We start from the raw sequence: 12690 nt of genomic DNA, 5'->3' as shown, positions 1-12690 counted from the left end.
TTAGATGCTTTTTCTCTGTCATAATACTTTTCTCTGCAAGTCCAGTGACAATACTCATGAAGTATACCATATAAAAGCATAGGTAGTCTGCACTCAAGTTCACTTATACTTATGACTATGATCATTGTCCAAATACTTAGGGGCAGATTACGATGGTGGTGGGACCTCCACCGTCAGGCCATTGGTGGGGGTCCCATATCCATCGGCCCCTGCATGACCACCCTCCGCATTAGGTTGCCGTGGGCGGAGGCATGTAGCTGAAGGACCGTACGCCTCGCATCGGATGGACTCAAGGAGCCAGTCAAACTGTTCGAGGGACTGCAATCCCGACCAGGCACCGCCCTAGAGATTGCAATGTCCTTTTCTGCCAGCCCTTTTTATGGCGGTTCACCCGTCATAAAAAGGCAGGCAGAAAGTGACTTTGGGGGCCCCTAGCGGGTGCCCTATAGCCCCTGGCTCTCTGCTATGGGCCCTGTGAGGTGACCTATGGTCTCCCCTAAACATCCCTGCACCATGTGGCAGGCACCCCACGGTGCCTGCCACATAGTGAAGGGATGATTGAAATGTGTTTTTTTTTTGTATTGTGGAGTGGGCTGCAACACGCAGCGCATGCCACAATACAAAATATCCACATTGCGAGCGCCATGAAGGCGGTCACATCCTAATGCGGCCAGGGGGACTTCAGACTCCTAGACATAAGTCCGTCTGACATCCTAATTGGCCCTTTAGAATCACGGGAACCTTCCTAATGTTCTAGGTGTAAAAGCTACATTGCTGTTGCTGTACATCACCATACAATTCACAAGATGGAAGAGGGGATCATCAGGTACTTATATAGAGTTTGGGCTTACATACAAGATTAGGGGAATATCACACACACAACTATATAGTAAGTGCTGTCTCTGTTTGATTAGAAGAAAAGACGAGAGGAACTTAGGTGACCCCGAAGTAGGACTTGAAGAGCCTTTTTGGAAACTTCTACAATTTTCACTCTCCCTGGTTGGTCAGGTTTGACTTTGACCATTAGTTGAGTCTTCTTCTCTGATGTGTAATTTGGGACTTGTCCTTGCCAAATCCTCGCTGCCGCATTTCACTCCCTTGAAAGAAACAGGTGAGATCCTGACATTATTGAAGAGCCAAAATTGATTGGAATCCAATGCACAGAATACAAATAGCATCAAAAATTGAAATGTATCCAGAAAATAGTCACACACTGGAGGCTGATAGGTTCTGCGTCTTTTGCTGGTGATAGTGGAGGTCCCGTTTGCCATCCTCTCCTGCTAGTCTTGATGACTGGTGGAACTGAGGTGGGTGCAGGTGTGTCCCCTTGTGCCAGGGACTCCCTTTCTGTGGATGAGGCAAATGTAGTAGCCCCAAATGTTGTTGTACCACAGAAAGGGGAACATTTTGCTGGAAAACCCTGAAAATACGAGTAAAACAATCATGCTGCACCCCAGTCAGGGAGCCCAAACTGGAAGTTAGATTTTCCATCTGAACGTTGTGCTCCCTCTGCAAGAGCTTCACCTTCTGGAACTCTGTAAGGACCTGGTCCATCACGTCTTCTTGGTACTAATGTAGGGATCCCAAACCTTGGTTGATGGTGGTCTGGGTGACAATGAACCCAGTGGCCTCATTTTTGGACCCACAGATTCTCTCCCATGACACCTACCCTGACTACCCTGTGCCTTGGACCCAGTGTGTCCCATTTCACTGGCTCCTGGCTGAACTGGAGATGGTGGTGTTGGATCAAGAGCAGCCAGAACTGGAGGCAGAAGATTGGGGTGATGTTCCTTTGGACACAGGAAATAGAGGTATCCAGAGGCTGAGGTGCGGTAACAGCTGGGGTGGTAGGTGTGGACTGAGTGAGACTCACTGTAGCTGTCTGCCCAAACAGACCAGATGGATCAGCCTCCTCCTTATCATCTGGACATGCAAGAGTAGATTCCACATTAAAGGCTTGTTCCTGGTCTGGAGCGGAGGTATTATTAGTAGCAGTGGCGGATAGCTGTCCATGTACTCTGAACCTATTATAAAATAAAAGAAAAATTAATTTAAAAATCTGGGTGATACATCAAGTGAATTAATATAATGAATTTACCTTTCAGTAGTATTATAATTAATTACCAAACACAATTTAAATTGCACACAAAACTGTTTCTAAAGAGCAGGCAAAATGATGTCCTGAAATGGAAAACAAAATTAAGAAGTATACATACAATTTAGCGAGCATTCAACACAACACAGTAGAGAGGAGAAATGTGAAATAAACCATTCCAAGGCTTAGCAGGGTAAAATTCGGAAAATTAAACTGAGAAGGATAAATGGCACTGGTCATCATATGAACAATGCAAAGTAAAAAATGTTATCAAAACATCTTTTATTCAGCATACATTAAACTTTAATGATAATATGAAAGAAATTAAAGAATTCTCAAAATAACATTGCAATATTATTTTCACAAAACAAATACAAGGCATCATGGTAGTTATAGTCATTTCAATTAAACATTAACAACACTAGCAAAATTGTAAGTTAAACATACTTACTAAAATATGTGCACTGAAAATTAACAGACATTTATGATAGGGAACACATATATCAAATATGTTATGAGAAAGGGTGTGGCCTGAGCGAGCACCATGATGGCGACTTGACGGAGGAGCTCCGGAGCAGCCGCACAGCGAATGCAGCTCTACTCCGCTCCACTGATGCTATGATCATCGAGGTGCCTTCCTGCGGATGTCCACTGTTTCCAGAATCGCTCTTGTGCGGACGGCGCTCTGGATCGTGGCTCCATTAAAAATGCGGTGTCTCTAGCCGGCCGTGGCCTGACGTGGACTTCGGAGGACCCGCAACGACAGAGGTCGCGGGCGAACCTGAGGGCAGGGCTGTGGCCGCTGTGGAGCAGCATCACCAAAACTGAGACCAGGGTTGCGATGACACCGCGCTGATCGGGGAAACGATGGATGCCTCTCCCCTAGGTACTCACGTGGGTCAGAGGTGTATAGAGGTGAGTCTCCCTCTCTTCTACCTGCCTCCTCACTCTGCACCTTTTCTCTGGTGCAGGCCCTCACTGGTGGCAAAGCGGCCTGCAAGTGGAACGTTTCTCTTTTTCCTTATTTGCTTCACATATTTTGCTATGTTACTACTGTTTATTCTAGCGGCACGCTCTGGGCATTGCCTCCTCCCTAGGAAATCTCCTACTGTTCTCGTTTGGGGTCATAATGGGATTCACCGGATACATGTTGTGTAGATACCCGATGTGGATGGTGGTTGGCGGGTTGAGAGTTTTTTTATGTTACTTAAAGAATGGTTGTTGTATGCAGGACACAAAATATTGCAATGGTTGGCTTCACAAAGTTATACACACTGACGTTTATCAAAATGGTCTTTTATGGCTACCATGATGACACAACAGGATAGCCACACGGAAGCGCTGCAGTTGAAGTTCCTGTCATGGAATGTGAGAGGTCTGTCCAATCCCCGTAAGAGTAGACAAGTGTTGGCATTCCTTGCTCATCACAAGATACACATAGCTTTTTTGCAGGAGACCCACTATGTTCTAATTTCACATAACCGCTTCCCTCTGCTTGGGGGGGTGGGTATCGTTGTTTTGCCAGTTAGAGCACTTATTCACATGGGGTGTGCATTTTAATTCATAGAGCAATACAGTTTCAGGTTCACATAGTAACTAAGGATCCTGAAGGTCGATATCTGTTGGTAGTGGGTAGACTTTGCATGAAGCAGATATTATTAATCAATATCTATGCCCCCAATGTGGACACATGTGGTTTCTTCTCTGGCATCTCCACGTACCTTTACAGCTTCTCCAGTGACTCCATAGTGTTGGGGTGGATTTCAACCTCACACTGCAGCCCACGCTTGACACTACAGGAGCTGGACAGGTCACTAAATTGCATTCCACTAGGGAACTGCATGCCCTGTTACAGACCCACCTATTGATGGACGCCTAGCGGCACCGACTTCCCACGATCAGCGGGTGCTCCTTTTACTCAGTGCCATAAGGCATATGGTCTTGTATAGACCACTGGTACCTGATCCCAGACCTCCTGATCCATACACTGTTGACGGACTATTTACCCCGAACCTTATCCGACCACTCACTGGTGCTGCTCTAACTGACAATTCCCAGCATAGCACAATCATACAAACCCTGGCGCTTCCCGTCCGACGTATTTCTCGATGCCATCTTTAAAAGTGAAATTACTGATGCTATCGTTGAATATTTTCAACTTAATTTTGTCGCAGTGCCGCGCTAGTCCATGCTATGGGAAGCTTTTAAAGTCTATATCCGGGGCATCTGCCTGGCGAAACAGACAGGGGTTTTGCGCACCATTTGACGCGAACTTGACACAACCAAAAAAGCGCTGAAGTATTTGGGTATTTGTGCACCTAAGGGTGACCCCCCTCTGCACTGGCAAGCGGGGCTCCGTGAGGAGTTACGGGAGCTTACGCCCCGCGAGACAGCTTATATGGGGAAATACACATGGGCCTGGGTGTATGGACAGGAGGAGTGCCCAGGATGTACTTTGGCCCAGCTGCCTAACCCCCAGCAGACCTCGTATATTACCCAGTTACAATTGGAAGATGGTACAGACATCCCTCAGAGTGCAGATATCTCATCGACCTTCCTCTCGTATTACTCTTGTTTATACACCATTTGTGCCCCACCGGCAGGTGTTTCCCTCTCTGAGTATCTAGTGGAGGTAGCGAGAGTCTGAATTGAAGAGGGCCAGCGGCTATTCCTTGCCTCCCCTATAGGTGTGGATGAGGTGTTGCAGGCTATCTACGTATTTGATGGCTCCCATGCCCCCAGCATGGATGGTCTCATGGGCATATTTTACTAGACATATAAAACTCTGCTGATTTCCCACTTCCTAGAGGTCTACACAGAAGCACTTGAATCGGGAGTGCAGCCTCCCACTATGCAGGAAGCCATCATTCCCCCGCTCCTTAAGCCGGGCAAGCCACCTGACAGATGTGCCTCATACAGGCCCCTGTCTCTTCTTAATCAGGACTAATTGATCAAATTATCTCTCCACTCCAGACCGGTATTGTACCAAATCGGTCCACATTGGTTAATTCCTGCACAATATTTGCTGCACTCAAACAAATTGAACCAGATCTTCCGGCCGCTGCAATACTATTTGACAACAAAAAGGCATTCGATTCCCTAGGGTGGCCTTACTTGCACGCAAGTTGGGCTTTCCTTGTAGGTTTATGCTAACCCAGTGGCCCAGCTCTGGGTAAATGGAGAGCTTATGGATCAATTCCCTTTGTCAATAGGCACTTGGCAGGGCGGCATCTCCAGGAGCGGCACCTTCAGCGGGGCCTTCAATTCAATTGGGGCACTCTTCTGGCCTCCCTCTATGCGGATGATGTTCTGCTATTTATCTGTGAGCCTGAGACCAATCTGCCTCCGCTCCTTTGGGAGGTGGTGTGTTTTGGAGTCTTCCCTGGCCTGGTCATCAACTGGGCCAAATACGAAATATATTCCCTGACGAATGCTGCGCTCCCCTTCACACTGGACTTTCCTTTGCATTGGTGCGACGATTCCCTCCAGCATCGTGGTATCATACTGCATCGCACAGCATCAGAAGTCATCTGCCTCAATTATGGTCCTGCGATAGACCGTCTATCCTCGCAGATCGAAAGATGGATAGTGCTTCCACTGTCGCTTGCCGGCAGGATAACCATTATAAAAATGGTGATACTGCTGCCCCATTTTTTGGATCTTTTTCTAAATATTCCTATTTCACTCACGTCCAGGTTTTTCAAGACACTTTGCAGTTTGTTAATTAGACAGGTGTGGGTGGGCGGGTTGGCCCGAATCAGTTGGCAAACATTCATGATGCCCTTCGCGCAGGGGTGGTTTTTGGGTACCAGACTTTTACCTATACTATCTGGTGGTGCAGATCCACTATACTTACGTTTGGTCTCACCTGGATGCGCGTCTACAATATCTGAAACCTGAATATTCACAGGTTCGCCCATGCCCTCTCACTGCGATTCTCCCTCATGGGCTCACGAGGTCACCCACCGAAATACAAACATTACATTCTGCATGCTGGGCCTGGGACAAACTACATCGGTACCTGCAAACTGACTGCCTCTATTCTCCACACTTACCATTGCTAAACATTCCACGGCTGTCCCAGACAACTGAAGCCCTGACAAGACAAACGCTTTATCGCTGTGGTCCTCACACTGTGGGAGACCTGTTCCACAAGACCCAATTACGCTCGTACCTTGTTGCGGACTGCAAAGTTTCCCAGATGGACAGATTTCTCCTGCACAGGGTGCAGGCCTCCATAGCAGCTGCTTTGCACCCCTCCACTGTGGAGCCAAAATAATTCCCACCGCTCTCCACAATCATTGTATCACCTGACAGTGCTCATCTTGTTTTCCACTTATACCACTCAGCACAGACTCTCCGGCCGGTGGTGGGGGGAGAGTCCAGGCAGTGTGAGAGAGCGATCTGGGCTGTCCCCTACAAGACAATACATGGACATATTGCTGTGAACAGACTCGCTACATATCCAAAAATTACAGACACAAGCTCCTCCATTTTAAATATTCACACAGGGCTTACATTACCTCTAACTCCTTGCTAGAATGAACACTGTCAAATCCCACGCCTGCCCCAGGTGTGCACTTGAACATGTTTTTACACACTTAGCGTAGAACTTTCCCCCGGTCCTAGCGTTTTAGGAGGCAATCATTCAACATCTCGCACTTATGATTGAGGCTGAGCTGAACTCCTCATGATTGCTTGCATTGTTGGGCTACACCAAACCATTAAGTGCTGGGTCCTGCCCCTTTGCGGCTATTGCTTTATTATTAGCTAAGAGACAGATCTCTGTACACTGGGGTGGCTCTGCCATTCCTACGATTAAAGCCTGGATGAGGGCTCTAATGTACTGTGACACTACCAGTGATGTGTATGCAACGCCCCTGCCTCTCTCCTCTCGGCCAAATAATATTTGGCAGCCACTTCACTCCTATCTGCTACTTCACCCTGAATTGACGGATTGAATCTCCAACAGTCCTAGCCATTTCTTGTCTACCATATTTCTCAATGCCAATGACTCAATTATGATCAATCTTATGTTCGCCAGCCAATTGTGACAGATGTACATCTCTCTGTTGTATGCTCCTGCACAAGTTAATGTGTTATGCTTTAACTGAGTGTTGCCATTACAATCTCTGTTGCTTGTTATTTCATGTGCCTTTCACTGTCTATTGCATGGCACCAGCCTTGAAAAATGCATTAAAAAAAGAAATAAAAAAAATATGGTATGAAAAAACACTTACAAGAACCATAACATCATGTCAAATGAAATGGAGATTGAAACCTTAAATACAACAAAATACATTTTAAAACAAACATGGAGAAAAACACACATATTGACAACACATATTAAGAATTAGTCAAATGAGAAAAACAACAATAATGCTACAAATTTCCTCCCAAAATTTGAAATATAAATTAGTATATGGGTTAACTGTTTAAAAAAAGATGCAAAACACATTAGCAACAGCTAAATTAAAATCAAAAATGACATTTAGTAGAATTTCTCAATCTCCACTCCATCAGGGATTCCTGTCAAGCCTTCAGGATATAGAGTCTGCAAGACTTTCTGCTCCCAGGAATAAATTTGTAAGGGGGGCAGGGAGAACCATCACTAGTCTTCTGGGCCGCCAGGTGACACTTGGAGGTCAGAGAATGCACTCTCCCCTGCAGGTCATTCCATCTCTTCCTTATTTCCTCTTGTGTGCGGAGGTTGGTTGCTACAGCAAACGCTCTCTCAACTATTCTGGCCCACATTTGCCTTTTCTTAGCTATAATTGTATTTTGTACATGGCTCCAAACGATTGTGACTTTACTTTAATCACTTTATCCATCATGACTGAGAATTCTCCCTCAGTAAAATGTGGATTTCTCCTCCCTTCCATTATGAAATATTAAACTTAATTAAATGTAATAATCCACAAGATGATAAATAATAAAAAGACAAATATAACTAACCCTGGGTGTAGTGGGAGTAGTGAGGCTACGTGTAGCATTACGGAGTGGGGGCAAATCTATGCCCACCTGCACACTCCGCGTAGCCCCACTATGCGCCGCATTCGTGAGGAAGAAGCTAGCCAGGAAGCAGGAAGATAGAGCCCCGGGACGCGGCAGCTCGGGTAAGTAATTTTCTTAATTTGTAAGGTTCTAAGTAATTTTAAAATGAGGGCGGGAGGGAGGCGGGTGGCGGGCTACTCTGCTCCGCCGTGGCGTGTGCATAGTCTGCCTGCTACGCCTACTTTGCGAAGCGTGAAGTAGGCACCACTACGCACACTCCACGGGCGGAGCGGAGCACTGCGCCCACCCTTAAATATAACAAGAAACAGACGAAGCAAAAAAAACTAACTTCACTAAAAAGGGCTCAGAAACATTGTTCTTCTGTAGTGGAATGGCACAGGATCACGGTCTAAAATGGAGTGTGCCTTATAGTGTGGTATGAAGGTGAAAACAATTAGCCAAAACACATCAGTTGTGAGATACTAGCATACATCCAAAAGCCACAGGAATAGTACAATGTTGAACGCATCCCACAACAGAATCCCTTCATTGGCAATCTACTGCTAGACAACGCCATCACAACTGTGAAATCTAAATAAGCTAGGTGCAATCTCACCGCCCTGATGGCAATGGAGTGATGTTAGCCGGCAGAGCAGCCCACTGCGTCAACAGTGGTGAGCCACTTATGCGATGGAAAACACTCAATTAGTGCGGATGGAGGATCAGCAAGCTCACATCTAAATACATTGGGTGGGAATCAGTCAGTTCGATGGAGTACTTGTAAACTCCACCACAGAGGGACAACGGGAGGCCCACTAAGATTAAATTAGGCCCAATCTGGCACATGCATCAAGCCAAAATCCAGTCGGTAAAATACCGAATCGCTAAAATCACCCGTTAGCGAGTAAAATAAACCGAATCCCAATGCATCAACCCAAAATGTGAGCAAATAACGAATCGCTAAATGAAATCCGGTAAAATACCGAATCGCAAATAACCAACATGCAAAAATACCGAATCCCTAAATACCGAATTAGCAATCACCGAAATCACTAATAGCTCCCGGCAAGTGCCAATGGCTAATAACGAATCGCAACCCAATGCAACAACAGTCGCAAATACCGAAAATCCCAAAAATCGCTATTTAGCATGAGCTAAATAAGGGAAATCAGAACCTGGAGGTAAAGTTAAAAAAAAAGTCATGTGAATAAAAAAAAAAAATACATGAGCAACTGATTTTGTTAATCACCAAACCCTTAAATGTGGCCAAGGAGACCCTGTTGGCTACCACAAAATGGCAGCCCTCTACGTGCTTGCAAGGAGGATGCGTATCCATGCGGCAGGACAGCGCAGGAGAAGGGTCCAGGAGAGAGTTTTCAGACTGCGCATCACCTGGCTCGGGCAGAATGAGGACGAGGTGTACGAGAAGTATCGACTGAATCGTGCCATGATCATGCGCCTCATTGCAGACCTGGAACCATTACTGCAGCACCAGACACACCGGACCAATGCAATCCCTGCGCACGTCCAGGTCCTATGCAGCCTGCACCTACTGGCCTCGGGAAGTTTCCAGGGGGAATTGCGGTAGCCGGAGGCGTATCGCAAAGCGCACTCTCACGCTTCTTCAAGAAATTCCTAGATGCCATGCTGACAATGCTACACACCCACATCAGCTTCCCCACAACCCCACAGCAGTTGGACCGTAACAAACAGGCATTCTACTAGTCGGCACAATTCCCCCATGTTATTGGATGCATCGACTGTACGCATATCCCCATATGTCCACCCGCAGCAAATGAGTACATATTCCGTAACCGCAAGTCATACCACTCAATCAACGTGCAGGTTGTGTGCGATGCCAATCACATCATAAGGGACCTAGTGGCACAATTTCCGGGGAGCACACACGACTCCTACATATTCCGCCACAGTGGAATCCACAGGCGTCTACTCAACGGAGAATTTGGAGAGGGACTCCTGCTTGGTACGTACAAATTCCGCTTCTCCACATGAACACCACACATGTATGACCATCACCATTGCTAAGTCTTTGCTTCTTTCTTCTAGGTGACAGTGCTTACGCCCTGCGTGAATATATACTCACCCCATACATCAATCCAGCAACCCCACAGGAACAATGCTACAACGCAGCACACATAAGCACTAGGAATGTCATAGAGAGGACATTTGGGATTCTGAAGAGACGCTTTAGAATCCTACATAAGACTGGCGGCGCCTTGCTATACAAACCTGAAACCTGCTGCAGGATTATTGCTGTATGTGCAATGCTGCACAACATTGCGACCAGAAGGGGGATACCCATAGAGGTGGACAGGAATGATGACCACCGGGATGACCAACCACCCACCCAACACCGACAGGCACACGTCCCTAACACAGCAGAGGGCCATAGGAGGCGGACATACATCATGCAACATCATTTCTGAATCAGGTGAGAATGATACATTACTATTTTGTTGGGGGTGCAACTGTTTAATGCACAGTAGCACTGCGGTATGTGCAACCAAACAAGCGATGTAAATAATGCTCCACATGACAAAAGTTATTACAAATGTGCGTTAAAGTCATGGCTGTGCAGCCTCAGGGAGGGGAGGACCATGGTTGCCCCACCACGGTCAGGTATGGCTGTAAATCTGTATAGTGGCGCTTGCCACGTACACCAAGCCTCCGCTCAGGTGTCTCTGACGCCTCACCACGGCCTGTCCCCGTGGAGGCCCGCGAACTGCGGCGCCTGGTGCTGGCCTCTGCCACTGACACACAGCTGACACTCGAGGCAGCCTCACTGCCGTCTTCCCCTCCCAATGCACCAGCACTGAATGTGCTGCTCTGTAGGTGTTCGACCGCAGCGGTCATCTGCCCTAGTGCCTTGGCAACATCCCCGCAAAAGTGCCCAAGGTCCACCTGCAACGACACCGAGCGGCGTGCCAACACTGCGGTGCTGTTGCTGAGTCGTGTGATGGCCTTTGTAGAGGCCGCGGACCGCACCAATTGCTGATGGTGCCTCCTCCTCTCGCACTCATGGCCCTCCCTCATGGCACGGGTGAGCTCATGGATGTCCTCCCTGAGGTGCCCATTGCCCTCTGCCACCACAGTGGTCATGTCCCTAACCGCCGCAGTCATGGCACACATTTCCCTTGCAAGGCGCACGATATTTGAGCTTATTGTTGCCATGTGTCGTCCCTGCAGGCGCTGTACACGCAGCATCCTCTCCTCGATGGCAGAAGTTTGTGGGAGATCAAGGTCGCCTGAGGAGACAGAACTTGGCCGAGCCCTGCGCCGCTGTGGCAGTCTGCCGCGTCCAGGTGGTGCAGCAGGCGGTGTGATGGTGCACAGACTTTGTCCCAATTGTGTGGAGGGTGTTCCCATCACCTGCAAGTGCGCAACTTGGGACCTGCGCCTTGGCGCTTTAGTGGCTGTTGTAGCTGCAGCTGGTGTGGCTGGTGCTGGTGCTGGTGGTGCTGGTGCTGGTGGTGCTGGTGGTGGTGGTGGTGGTGGGGTGGCAGGTGGAGGTGATGTATGCGCATCCTGCGCTGTCTCCATGTCGGAATCCACAGGTGTCTCGGATATAATCAGCTGCCCGCTGTCGTCCGATTCCCCAGGAGATGCATCTGTGTGTGAAACAGTGCATGGTTAGTGGGATAGTTACACCTACGTAGTGTCGTACACATACATGTCCCTCTGTGATCCACTAAATAAACAGTCTCTATCAATGTTCAACTTATGTGGTGATTCGTAATTGTATTTACGCCTGTACATGCACACTGGGCTGACTAGACTACAACTCCCATGATGCACTAGTGTTAACAGTAAAGCTGTGTGGGCCAAAGCTGCATGCACACTCAGATCCTGGATTTACGCTATGCTGGGTATGGGCACAGGCATGCATCTTACCTTGGGCACTTGTGGCTGCGCCGGAGGTGTCCATCTGGATCACTCCCACGACGGCTTCACGCTCGATTGTCCCTTCCACCAGCTCCTCCAGGGCAGTGCTGGCTTGGACCGTCGAAGGGCCGCCTCCGGTTCTGGTCGCCTCCCGGAGCCTCTCCGCAATCCTCTCCTTAGCACGCTTCCGCAGGTCGTACCATCTTTTCTTGAGGTCGTCAATGCTGCGGGGCATCACACCAACAGCATTCACCCTCTCCCGGATGCGCTGCCATATGCGCCGTTTCTCCCCCTCAGGCACCTTGAGGGACAGCTTACCAAAAAGGCGATCGTGCTTGCTGCTAGCTCCCTCTATCAGGTGCTCCAGCTCCCTGTCGGAGAACTTGCGCTTGCGCTTGCGTGCAGCCTCAGCGCTGGATGGTGCTTCCTTCTCCATGGTTCTTTGGTTTGGCGGATAGCTCAGTCGGTGTGGCTTCACTCTGCACAGGCACTCTTCACTCACAGCTCCTGTTTGCTCCTCTGTCGAGGCAATGAGGGTTTGGCTGCAGTATTTCCTGGTTGGTGATGTCATCTACACGTTCCCGGAGCGACGCGGTCATTTGCGATTTCGCTAATACCGAATTCGCTATTAGCTAATTCGGTATTACCGAACTCGCTATTAGCTAATCGGAGTTTGCATGCCCCGCTATTGATTATTC

Source organism: Triturus cristatus, chromosome 3_2 (assembly GCF_964204655.1).
Source record: "Triturus cristatus chromosome 3_2, aTriCri1.1, whole genome shotgun sequence".
NCBI lineage: Eukaryota > Metazoa > Chordata > Amphibia > Caudata > Salamandridae > Triturus > Triturus cristatus.
This window is presented reverse-complemented; position numbering follows the sequence as displayed.